The sequence below is a fragment of the Budorcas taxicolor genome, chromosome 8 (assembly GCF_023091745.1).
Source record: "Budorcas taxicolor isolate Tak-1 chromosome 8, Takin1.1, whole genome shotgun sequence".
NCBI lineage: Eukaryota > Metazoa > Chordata > Mammalia > Artiodactyla > Bovidae > Budorcas > Budorcas taxicolor.
Window position 1 is genome coordinate 78,180,971 of NC_068917.1, and position 11,491 is coordinate 78,192,461.

The 11,491-nt window shown below is 44.6% G+C and overlaps 1 protein-coding gene across 1 annotated transcript in view; it reads right to left on the minus strand.

The window, feature by feature from the left end:
* The window catches only part of UBAP2 (ubiquitin associated protein 2), a 114,013-nt gene extending 107,001 nt beyond the window's left edge, over positions 1-7,012 (minus strand). The window contains exon 1 of the mRNA XM_052644872.1: positions 6,897-7,012. The gene's annotated coding sequence lies outside the window, so the exon portion shown is untranslated. The remainder of the gene's footprint in view (positions 1-6,896) is intronic.
* Between the last annotated feature and the right edge of the window lie 4,479 nt (positions 7,013-11,491).

Sequence of the window (11,491 nt, forward strand, 5' to 3'; positions counted from 1 at the left end):
CTATGTAACATCCTCAAGAGAACTGAGGAAATAGTAACTTTCTATGTTCTGTGGTTCAAATGGTGGCTCAGATGGTAAAGAATCCACCTGGAATGCAGGAGACCTGGGTTCAACCCCTGGGTTGGGAAGATCCCCTGGAGGAGGGTATGGCAACCCACTCCAGTATTCCTGTCTGGAGAATCCCATGGACAGAGGAGTCTGGTGGGCTACAGTCCATGGAGTCGCAAAGAGCTGGACTGAATGACTAAGCCCAGCACACAGTGGTTCAAATGAGGAGCCTAGTTAAGAATGACTGTATAACACTATGGGCTTCCCAGGTGGCTCAGTGGTAAAGAGATGCAGGAGACACAGGTTTGATCCCTGATCCAGGAAGAGTCCACATGCCCTGGAGCAACTAGGCCCATGTGCCACAACTACTGGAGCCTGTGTTCCAGAGCCCAGTAACTGCAACTGCTTAGCCCAAGTGCCACTAAAACCCAAAAGCCCTAGAGCCTATGCTCCACAAGAGAAGCCACTGCAATGAAAAGCCCACGCGCCACAACCAGAGAAAGCTCATGCACAGCAACAAAGACCAAGCACAGTCAAAAATGAACAAATAAAAAAATTTTTTTAATTTCCCCTTAAAAAAAAAAAGATCCACCTGCAATGTAGGAGATTCAATCCCCGAATTAGAAAGACCCCTGGATAAGGAAATGGCAACTCACTCCTGTATTCCTACCTGGCAAATCCCAAGGACAGAGGCGCCTGGGGGGGCCACAGTCCATGGGGTCGCAAAGGGCCAGGCTTAGTGACCAAAACAACGCTAATACTTTGGGATTACCTGGTAAAGTTACACATATCCTACACACAACCCCAAAATTCCACTCTCAGTCATACAATCTCAGCAAACTAGTTTACTCGTTTTGAGGTGGGGTGCAAATGTTCACAAGGAGAATAATTTGTAATAAGAAAAAAAACCTGGAAATGAGACAAACATTCATCACAATAGAATAAGATGCGTCATATCCTTACAATGGAGTAACATACTACTGAAAATGATGGAGGAGAATCAAATGGATGAATCTAAAACATGTAAAGTATCCGGAGAATCACACAATCCCATTTAGATCAAGACTGAAAATGGGCACTACTAAACTATATATAATTTATGGATACATATCAAGTAAAAATTATTCTTAAAAATAGTAAGACCAAAATAATAGGGTAATGGTAACCCCCCAGGGAAAAATTAACTTAGGAGATGGAATACACAAGGGAGTTTAAGGTGGCATTAATGTTCCATTTCTTGATTGGTCATTTTATTTTTGGTTTTGAAAACTCCACATTTTTTCCTACTTCATATACCTCCTTTGGCATGTAGTTTATATTTTTCCATTTAAAAAAAAGTATGCAAGGTGTGAGCTCATTCTTTTCAAAGTGTACACTTTATCTAGGGAAAAAAGAAAAAAGATTTATACTAAAATGTTAAACAATGATAAACTACTTTTTTTTTTTCAAATTTTCTAAAATGCATTTTCTTACGTAAAACAATCCCAGCCAGCCTGACCCAAAAACCAATCTTAAAATGGAAATTTGTAAATTAACTTGAAAAAAGAGAGGGGGAAGAACTGGTTTGGTCTAGGAAACAAGTTAGGCTTGTCAATAAATCCTAAAGACAGTTACTTTTTCCCTAGACCTTATTTCAGTTAAATTTGTATTTTTTAAGCCCACTTATTCTCTTGTTTATGATCTGACAACAAACATTATTATCAAATGAAAAATCCCACCTTCCAAACAGCACACATTCCAGCTGAGTAGACATGTACAATACAGACAGCACTATACACCTTCCCCAAGCCCGTGAGACTGCAAAGATATTTCAAGTTTTCATCTGCTTGCTTAGGAAGCAGCAATGTTATGGTGGCAAACAGAGTCAGAAGGAATACAACCTCCTCAGTTGAGACTTGCGTGTTGAGTATTTTTGTATGTGGCTGAAGGAACAGAAGGCAAAAAAGAAAGAGAAAACAAGGGAAAGAGAGAAAGAAGAGGAAAACAGGACAGGAATGGAAAGAATTCAAGAAGACAAAGAGGGAGAAAGACATTAATAGCGAGAAGGAACGCTGAGCTTCAGAAGTCTCCATAGGTATACCTAGAACTGATTTGATGAAAGGATTGAGACATGGCAACCCACTCCAGTATTCTTGTCTGGAAAATCCCATGAACAGAAGGGCCTGGTCAGCTACAGTCCATGGGTTCGCAAAGAGTCGGATACAAGTGGGCAACTTCTCTTTCTTTCCTTTCTTTTCTTCGTGACATATAAAAAATTCTGAGTAAAGAGCAAAGCATTAAAGTACTGGGGGAACTCCCTGGCAGTCCAGTGGTTAGGACTCCACAATTTCACTGCAAAAGGCATGGGTTTGGTCCCTGGTCAGGGAACTAACATCCCAGATATCATGACGTGGACATATAAATAAAGTATTAGTGGATTATGTATGTATAGTGTAACTTTAAATGAGTAAGCTACTATGAGACAACTTACGTAAAAAGTTAATAACGAAAGAAATGAAGGTATAGCAACAAGTCTAAATCCAAATAAAATTCTCTACTCTACAAATCCTTGAAAATAAAGTTTAATCTAATCAAATATACGTCCTATTATTTTTAGAGTTCCAAATGAAAAAAAAACAAGCAACACATTGCTGCTGCTGCTGCTAAGTCACTTCAGTCATGTCCGACTCTGTGCGACCCCATAGACGGCAACCCACCAAGCTCCCCCGTCCCTGGGATTCTCCAGGCAAGAACACTGGAGTGGGTTGCCATTTCCTTCTCCAATGCATGAAAGTGAAAAGTGAAAGTGAAGTCGCTCAGTCGTGTCTGACTCTTCGAGACCTCATGGACTGCAGCCCACCAGGCTCCTCTGTCCATGGGATTTTCCAGGCAAGAGTACTGGAGTGGGGTGCCAATGCCACACTGCTAACACCCTTTAAAAGTAGAGCACTGCCTAGTCTTAAATGAAACACCTACTCCTTGGTCCAAGCCTCGTTTCAAAAATTAATTCCAAACAGTGAACTGGGTTTCAATTTAATTGAGCTCATAACTCCAGTATGAAAATGAGTTTTCTGAAAACTGAAACACACTATAATACACATGCTATGTCAGCCAGAATTTCACAAGCCTGCTCTTCAAAACCTAGGCCAAGAAATTTCAAAACTAAAATAACTTTCTTTAAAAAGTACAGAACAAGCATCTTTGAGAGAAACACTGTCAAGAGTAGGAGAGGGACTTCCCTGACAGTCCAATGATTAAGACTCTGCACTTCCACTCTAGCAGGCATGGGTTCAATCCCTGGTGGAGAAACTTAAGATCCCACGCACCACTCTACGGGGCCAAAAAAATAAAATTTTTAAAAGTAGGAAATTTCAGCATACATAGTTGACATTGTAATTGTCAAAACAAAACAAACTAATTTGATTCTTGGACTTAAAAAAAGGAGTCTACTTGTTCAGTTCAGTTTAGTTGCTCAGTCATGTCTGACTCTGTGACCCCACAGACTGCAGCATGCCAGGCTTCCCTGTCCATCAGCAAGCTTGCTCACACTCACGTCCCTTGAGTCGGTGATGCCATCCAGCCATCTCATCCTCTGTTGTCCCCTTCTCCTCCCTCCTTCAATCTTTCCCAGCACCAGGGGCTTTTCCAATGAGTCAGTCCTTCGCATCAGGCAGCCAAAGTATTGGAGTTTGAGTTTCAGCATCAGTCCTTCCAATGAATATTCAGGACTGATTTACTTTAAAATTGAAGGGCTGGATCTCCCTGCAGCCCAAGGGATTCTCAATAATTGGATCAAAAATATTTCAAAACCTACCACAGGCTTCTAAGGTGATATTCCCTCTCTTCACCTTACTTCAAGTTATATTCCCACTCTTTTGGGGAAAAGAAAAAAGAGAAAACAATGGTTTCTAAGCTCTATCAGAGATCCACCTTCTCACTAGTCAAACACCACCTGTGCCATACTACTTGGCTTTTAAAGGACACTGCATATACTCAAGTTAACAACTAAGAGCTAACTGATCATTGCTGACTTGTAGCTGCCTCACAAGAAGAAATAAAAGACAGGTTTGTTTAAAATCAAAGGACTTCCCTATTGGTCAGTGGTTAAGAATCTGACTGTCAATGCAGGGGACACAAGTGTGATCCTGGATCAGGTTTGATCCTGCATGCCACAGGGCAACTAAGCCCGAGTGCCAGTACTATCAAAGCCTGTGCACCCTAGAGCCTGTGCTCCACGACAAGAGAAGCCACCGCTCACCCCAACTAGAGAAAGCTCTCACGCAGCAATAAAGACCCATCAAAACCAAATAAATAAAATAAATTTTAAAAAATAATAAAAGCAAAGGAACTTCACAACCTGTGAATTCGTGCAGACCACTTCTGAGCAGACATTAATCCTTTATAATGCACTTACACACACCCCCCACAAAAAGTTTCTTACGACAACAAAACCTTAACAGTAGTAAGTTTTCATTTTTAAAGAGGACTGGGGAATCAACACTGCAAAAGTACAGGCTTCACCTCAGACCAGTTCAAACCTTCAGGACTGGTTTATACTCTCTATATGCAGTTTATACTCATGGGAACAGAGATGGCAACCAGTTTCTGTCAAAACACAAATCCTGAAATAAACCCATCCTCCTCCTGGTTCTCCTACCATTTCTCACCAAACAATAAAAGTCACTCAGGTTAATACCAAGAGACACCACTGGTGAGCACTGCACAGGCTGACCAGTTATCAGGAAAGGGAAGCAGCGGTGTTACCGCTGTTCTAGCCCAGTTCTAAAGGCAGCTCTCTCTGAGAGCTGGTCCACCCCACATATAAGGAGAGAAGCCAGAGGAAACCAGAGCAGCAGGAAATAGGCAGGAGGGGCAATTACCACGAGCCTTTCCCATGGCCTCATTCCCATGCCACCACTTCCAGTCATATTTCAATCATAACAAAAACCTCCCTTCTTTCAATCGCTTTCTTAATTACTGAAGATCAGAAACAAGGAAGCAGACGGAGGAAATCAGAGCTGTGGGAAACAAGGACAGGAGTGGAGGAAAAAAAATCTCACCACACATGTGAACTAGCCTTGAGACAAACTCAGGAGGAACATACTGGAAGCAAGCAGAAAAGTAGTGTAGGAGAAACTAATCACTTCTGCCTGGATAAGCCACCGCAATGAGAGGGCAGTCCTAGCCAAGGGCTCTGCAAGTAAGAGATGCTGGGGTACGGGAAGACCCTTCATCTCCAGCGAGTGAATTTATTCCCTTTCCTGAGACAGACAGATCCCACCCCAAGAGTCGCCCAATCCTTAGGATTACATTCACCTTCCTTTCACTTTTATTAGACAAACTAAACTACAACTAAAAATTATGAATGTACAACTCATAGTGGAAAAGTGAGGAACACACTAATTACTGAGACACTTTTGATTTTAAAAATACTATCATAATCAAAGAGAAAATATAAAGCAATTGGGCTCACTCAAAAAGTGAATTATATGCCCTTCAAATAAAACATGATCTTTAGGTACCCTGTGGAGACCTTTAAAAGTTCTCAATTGATAGAACAGACTTTTGGACTCTGTGGGAGAGGGAGAGGGTGGGATGATTTGGGAGAATGGCATTGAAACATGTATAAAATCATGTAAGAAACGAATCGCCTGTCTAGGTCCGATGCAGGATACAGGATGCTTGGGCCTGGTGCCCTGGGATGACCCAGAGAGATGGTATGGGAGGGAGGTGGGAGGGGGGTTCAGGATTGGGAACTCATGTACACCCGAGGCAGATTCATGTTGATGTATGGCAAAACCAATACAGTATTGTAAAGTAAAATAAAGCGAATTGATAAGGGCCATCAAAAAATAAAAAATAAAATGTTGAAGACCACAAAAAAGAAAAAAAGTTCTCAACAGTTACAGCACACAAGGGTAGAACAAGCCTAAATACTGGCGAAGACACCTTGAATACAGGCAGAAACAATATCCAACACAGGTGGAAGTAAACTACAGGATTAGATCAAATAGGAAATAAAAGGAATGATGATGGAATCAGCTAACTCCTAGAAAAAGGAAGAGACCAGAGTGGTGAGAACAGTGATGGTACCTGAGATACTTGGATAACTAATTACATTGAAAACCCAGGGGAAAAGGTGGGAATGCCGAATGGGAAAAGTGATTCAGCGGCAAAGAAAACTGAGATGCAATGCACCAATGAAAAGAATAACATTTGGAATAAAATAAAAGAGCGCGTTTTAGTTTAGAAACCCCTCTCAAACCTACACTAAAGAACAACCGTGACACAGCCAGCCTACAGGAGCTAGGACCGAAGAGGAAAACTGAATCCCAAGAGTCTGGCACCAAAGCCTTCCAGAATGAGGAGGAGAAGTAGAACTGAACTACGCCTCCGGGCTGCCGGGAAAGCCTAGAGAGTGCAGAAGTTGGGCTCTGAGATGTCCAGTTCCAGGACTAGCGACAGGCGTGAACGCGGAAAGGTGGTCATTGACAGCGTGGCGCGGGAGCTCAAGCGGACAGGCAGGAAGGGACAACGGTGGGAGAGAAAAACCACACCCTCCAGGACAGAAACCCTAAGGGGGGAGGGGTAGGCGCCCCCTGGGGCTGGGTGGGGCTGGGCTGACCGGGAAGGGGTAGGCAGAAACGAGCGCAGGACAACCTGCGGTGGAGAGGGAGGACAGCACCCAGGCCTGGGCAAACTGAGGACGCACGAAACCGGCGAGGGAAGCTCGGCCCGACCTCAGGGTGGACGCTGGGGCAGTAGGAAGGGCTCTAGAGGAAAGAAGACCTGAACCCTGGTCTACTAAGCACAGGCTGTAGCCCTTAAGGAGCTGGAACGGGGAAGGAGCGAGAGAAGGTGCCAATTACCGCTGCTGCTCTCGCTGGACTCGGGACCCACGACCACCACCACCACAGCCGCCGCCGCCGCCGCTCGTTACCTGCCAATGTGCCTCTTACAAAGCGGCGGCGGCGGCAGAGGCGGTGCGGCCCGTCACGTGACTTCGCGTCACGGCCGAAGGAGGAGCCAACACACGTAGCTCGCCGCGCGGCTCATCAGCCCGCCTACACAGCGCGCTGTTTCCTGTAGCCACCCCCCAACTCCCACCCCGAGAGGCCAACAGCTGCGGGTCAGGGGAAGGCACGCAGATGGAGCCAACGAGGGAGATTTTATGGAGTTTCTCGAACTCGGAGTTCTCAGAGACGTACTACCCACCGCTTCGAGGATGCCCAAGAACAGCTCGTCGTCGCTGTGTGATGACCTCACAAGGCACCACCGGTCGCTCCCCTGCCTACGGCCGCCTTTCCGTCATCACGTGATGTGGTCCGACCACTCAAGACAAACCCAGCCTCCCAAACCTTGTGCGAGGGGACTACGTCTCCCAAACTGCTGTACAGCAAAGGCACCCACCACCACATCCTTTCCCTCCTGGATTCGTTAGATGGTGCGCCTGTGACTTCGGTCCGAGGGAAGGCCGAGGCGAAAAGTTGACAGGGCTACCACCTGAGACTGATAACAGTGGGCGCCGCCTGCCAGGTGCCTCCTCCTGGGAGATGTAGTTCCGGCCAGGCGTGGGGTTCTGCGAACACGTTCCCGGGCTCGCGCTCCGCCCCGCCCCCTGCGCGGGAAAACGCCAACGGCTTGCAAAGGTAGCCGCTGCGCCCGGCGGGATTCAGGAAGCGCCTCCACGGGGCGGGCGGACCTCGCAGGTTCTGTCCTGTTCAATGCGGCCTTGAATTCTGCATTCCCAAGCCTCTTCTGCCCGAAAAGACTAGCATTTGTTGAAAAGCCTACTCTTGTCGGTCGTCATACAACTTGTTTTATTAAGTCATAGAATCAACCCTTTCAGGCAGGAATTGTCCGGTTTTAGGAGTAGAGAATTCAGTTTCCCAGCTGCACTGACCCAAATCCAAGTTTTCTATCTCCAAACAATGAATAACCCGCCTCTCAAAATGACCTCACCTGTTTTAACTCCTATAATTAAGCGTAAAGAAGATCAGTCAGTCAGTACAGTCGCTCAGTCGTGTCTGACTCTTTCCGACTCCATGAATCGCAGCACGCCAGGCGTCCCTGTCCATCACCAATTCCCGGAGTTTCACTCAAACTCACGTTCATCAAGTCGGTGATGCCATCCAGCCATCTCATCCTCTGTCGTCCCCTTCTCCTCCTGCCCCCAATCTCTCCCAGCATCAGAGTCTTTTCCAATGAGTCAACTCTTCGCATGAGGTGGCCGAAGTATTGGACTTCAGCTTCAGCATCAGTCCTTCCAATGAACACCCAGGACTGACCCCCTTTAGAATGGACTGGTCGGATCTCCTTACAGTCCAAGGGACTCTCAAGAGTCTTCTCCAACACCACAGTTCAGAAGCATCAATTCTTTGGCACTCAACTTTCTTCACAGTCCAACTCTCATTCATACATGACCACTGGAAAAACCATAGCCTTGGCTAGACGGACCTTTGTTGGCAAAGTAATGTCTCTGCTTTTCAATATGCTATCTAGGTTGCTCATAACTTTTCTTCCAAGGAGTGTCTTTTAATTTCATGGCTGCAGTCACCATCTGCAGTGATATTGGAGCCCAAAGAAATAAAGTCTGACAATTTTTCTACTGTTTCCCCATCTATTTCCCATGAAGTGATGGGACCAGATGGCCATAATCTTTGTTTTTTGAATGTTGAGCTTTAAGCCAACCTTTTCACTCACCTCTTTCACTGTCATCAAGAGGCTCTTTAGCTCCTCTTCACCTTCTGCCATAAGGGTGGTGTCATCTGCATATCTGAGGTTATTGATATTTCTCCTGGCAATCTTGATTTCAGCTTGTGCTTCTTCCAGCCCAGCGTTTCTCATGATGTACTCTGCATAAAGTTAAATAAGCAGGGTGACAATATACAGCCTTGATGTACTGCTTTTCCTATTTGGAACCAGTCTGTTGTTCCATGTCCAGTTCTGTTGCTTCCTGACCTGCATACAGATTTCTCAAGAGGCAGGTCAGGTGGTCTGGTATTCCCATCTCTTTCAGAATTTTCCACAGTTTATCGCAATCCACACAGTCAAAGGCTTTGGCATAGTCAATAAAGCAAAAATAGATGTTTTTCTGGAACTCTCTTGCTTTTTCCATGATCCAGCGGATGTTGGCAATTTGATCTCTGGTTCCTCTGCCTTTTCTAAAACCAGCTTGAACGTCAGGGAGTTCACAGTTCATGTACTGCTGAAGCCTAGCTTGGAGAATTTTGAGTATTACTTTACTAGCATGTGAGATGAGTGCAATTGTGCGGTAGTTTGAGCATTCTTTGGCATTGCCTTTCTTTGGGATTGGAATGAAAACTGACCTTTTCCAGTCCTATGGCTGCTGCTGAGTTTTCCAAATTTGCTGGCATATTGAGTGCACCACTTTCACAGCATGATCTTTCAGGATTTGAAAGAGCTCAACTGGAATTCCATCACCTCCACTAGCTTTGTTCGCAGTGATGCTTTCTAAGGCCCACTTGACTTCACATTCCAGGAAGTCTGGCTCTAGGTGAGTGATCACACCATCGTGATTATCTGGGTCGTGAAGATCTTTTTTGTACAGTTCTGTATATTCTTGCCACCTCTTCTTAATATCTTCTGCTTCTGTTAGGTCCATACTATTTCTGTCCTTTATCGAGCCCATCTTGCATGAAATGTTCCTTTGGTATTTCTAATTTTCTTGAAGAGATCTCTAGTCTTTCCCACTCTGTTGTTTTCCTCTATTTCTTTGCATTGGTCACTGAGGAAGGCTTTCCTATCTCTTCTTGCTATTCTTTGGAACTCTGCATTCAGATGCTTATATCTTTCCTTTTCTCCTTTGCTTTTTGCTTCCCTTCTTTTCACAGCTATTTATAAGGCCTCCCCAGACAGCCATTTTGCTTTTATGCATTTCTGTTCCATGGGGATGGTCTTGATCCCTGTATCCTGTACAATGTCACCAACCTCCATCCATAGTTCATCAGGCACTCTATAAGATCTAGTTCCTTAAATCTATTTCTCACTTCCACTGTATAATCATAATGGATTTGATTGAGGTCATAACTGAATGGTCTAGTGGTTTTCCCTACTTTCTTCAATTTAAGTCTGAATTTGGCCATAAGGAGCTCATGATCTGAGCCACAGTTAGCTCCCAGTCTTGTTTTTGCTGACTGTATAGAGCTTCTCCATCTTTGGCTGCAAAGAATATAATCAATCTGATTTCGGTGTTGACCATCTGGTGATGTCCATGTGCAGACTCTTCTCTTGTGTTGCTGGAAAAGAGTGTTTGCTATGACCAGTGTGTTCTCTTGGCAAAACTCTATTAGTCTTTGCCCTGCTTCATTCCATATTCCAAGGCCAAATTTGCCTGTTACTCCAGGTGTTTCTTGACTTCCTACTTTTGCATTCCAGTCCCCTATAATGAAAAGGACATCTTTTGGGGGGGTGTTAATTCTAAAAGGTCTTGTAGAGAAGATAGTGGGTCATAATTATGGCACAGTGGTTTTTAGTCTTTTCTCTTTTGCTGGCCTATTGGATCCTCACAGGCATATCCGAAATTGGTTAGACACGCAGAGTTTGGAGCCCAGCAGGCCTCACCGCAATTCCAGCATTACTTTGTGACAACATTTCACCTGCTTGTGAAATTAAATGAGATTACATGAAGTACCACTTCGGCACAGAGTAGTAAGAGTCGGACAAGACGGAAGCGATTTACGTGCACGCAATCCCTCAATAAATACTAGTAATCATTTTCACACCTTGTATATACCCTTTGGACACAACAAGTTTAATAAAGGTAAAAAGGGAGTTAAGCATAAAGTGATATTTGCGTAGGATACTATGCAGATTACTAACTTGTTAGTTACTAATAGACTCAATTCAGTTCAGTTGCTCATTTGTGTTCAACTCTTTGCAACCCCATGGACTGCAGCACACCAGGCTTCCCTGTCCATCACCAACTCCCGGAGCTTACTCAAACTGATGTCCATTGAGTCAGTGATGCCATCCAACCATCTCATCCTCTGTTCTTCCCTTCTCCTCCTGCCTTCAATCTTGCCCAGCATCAGGGTCTTTTCCAGTGAGTCAGTTCTTTGCATCAGGTGGCCAGAGTATTGGAGTTTCAGCTTCAGCATCAGTCCTTCCAATAAATACTCAGGACTGGTTTCCTTTAGGATGGACTGGTTGGATCTCCTTGCAGGCCAAGGGGCTCTCCAGTCTTCTCCAACACATCACAGTTCCAAAGCATCAATTCTTTGGCGCTCAGCTTTCTTTACAGTCCATCTCTCACATGCATACATGACTACTGGAAAAAGCCATTAGTTTGATTAGATGGACCTTGTTGGCAAAGTAATATCTCTGCTTTTTAATATGCTGTCTAGGTTGGTTATAGTTTTCTTCCAAGGAGCAAGCATCTTTTAATTTCATGGCTGCAGTCACCATCTGCAGTGATTTTGGAGCCCCCCAAAATAAAATTTGT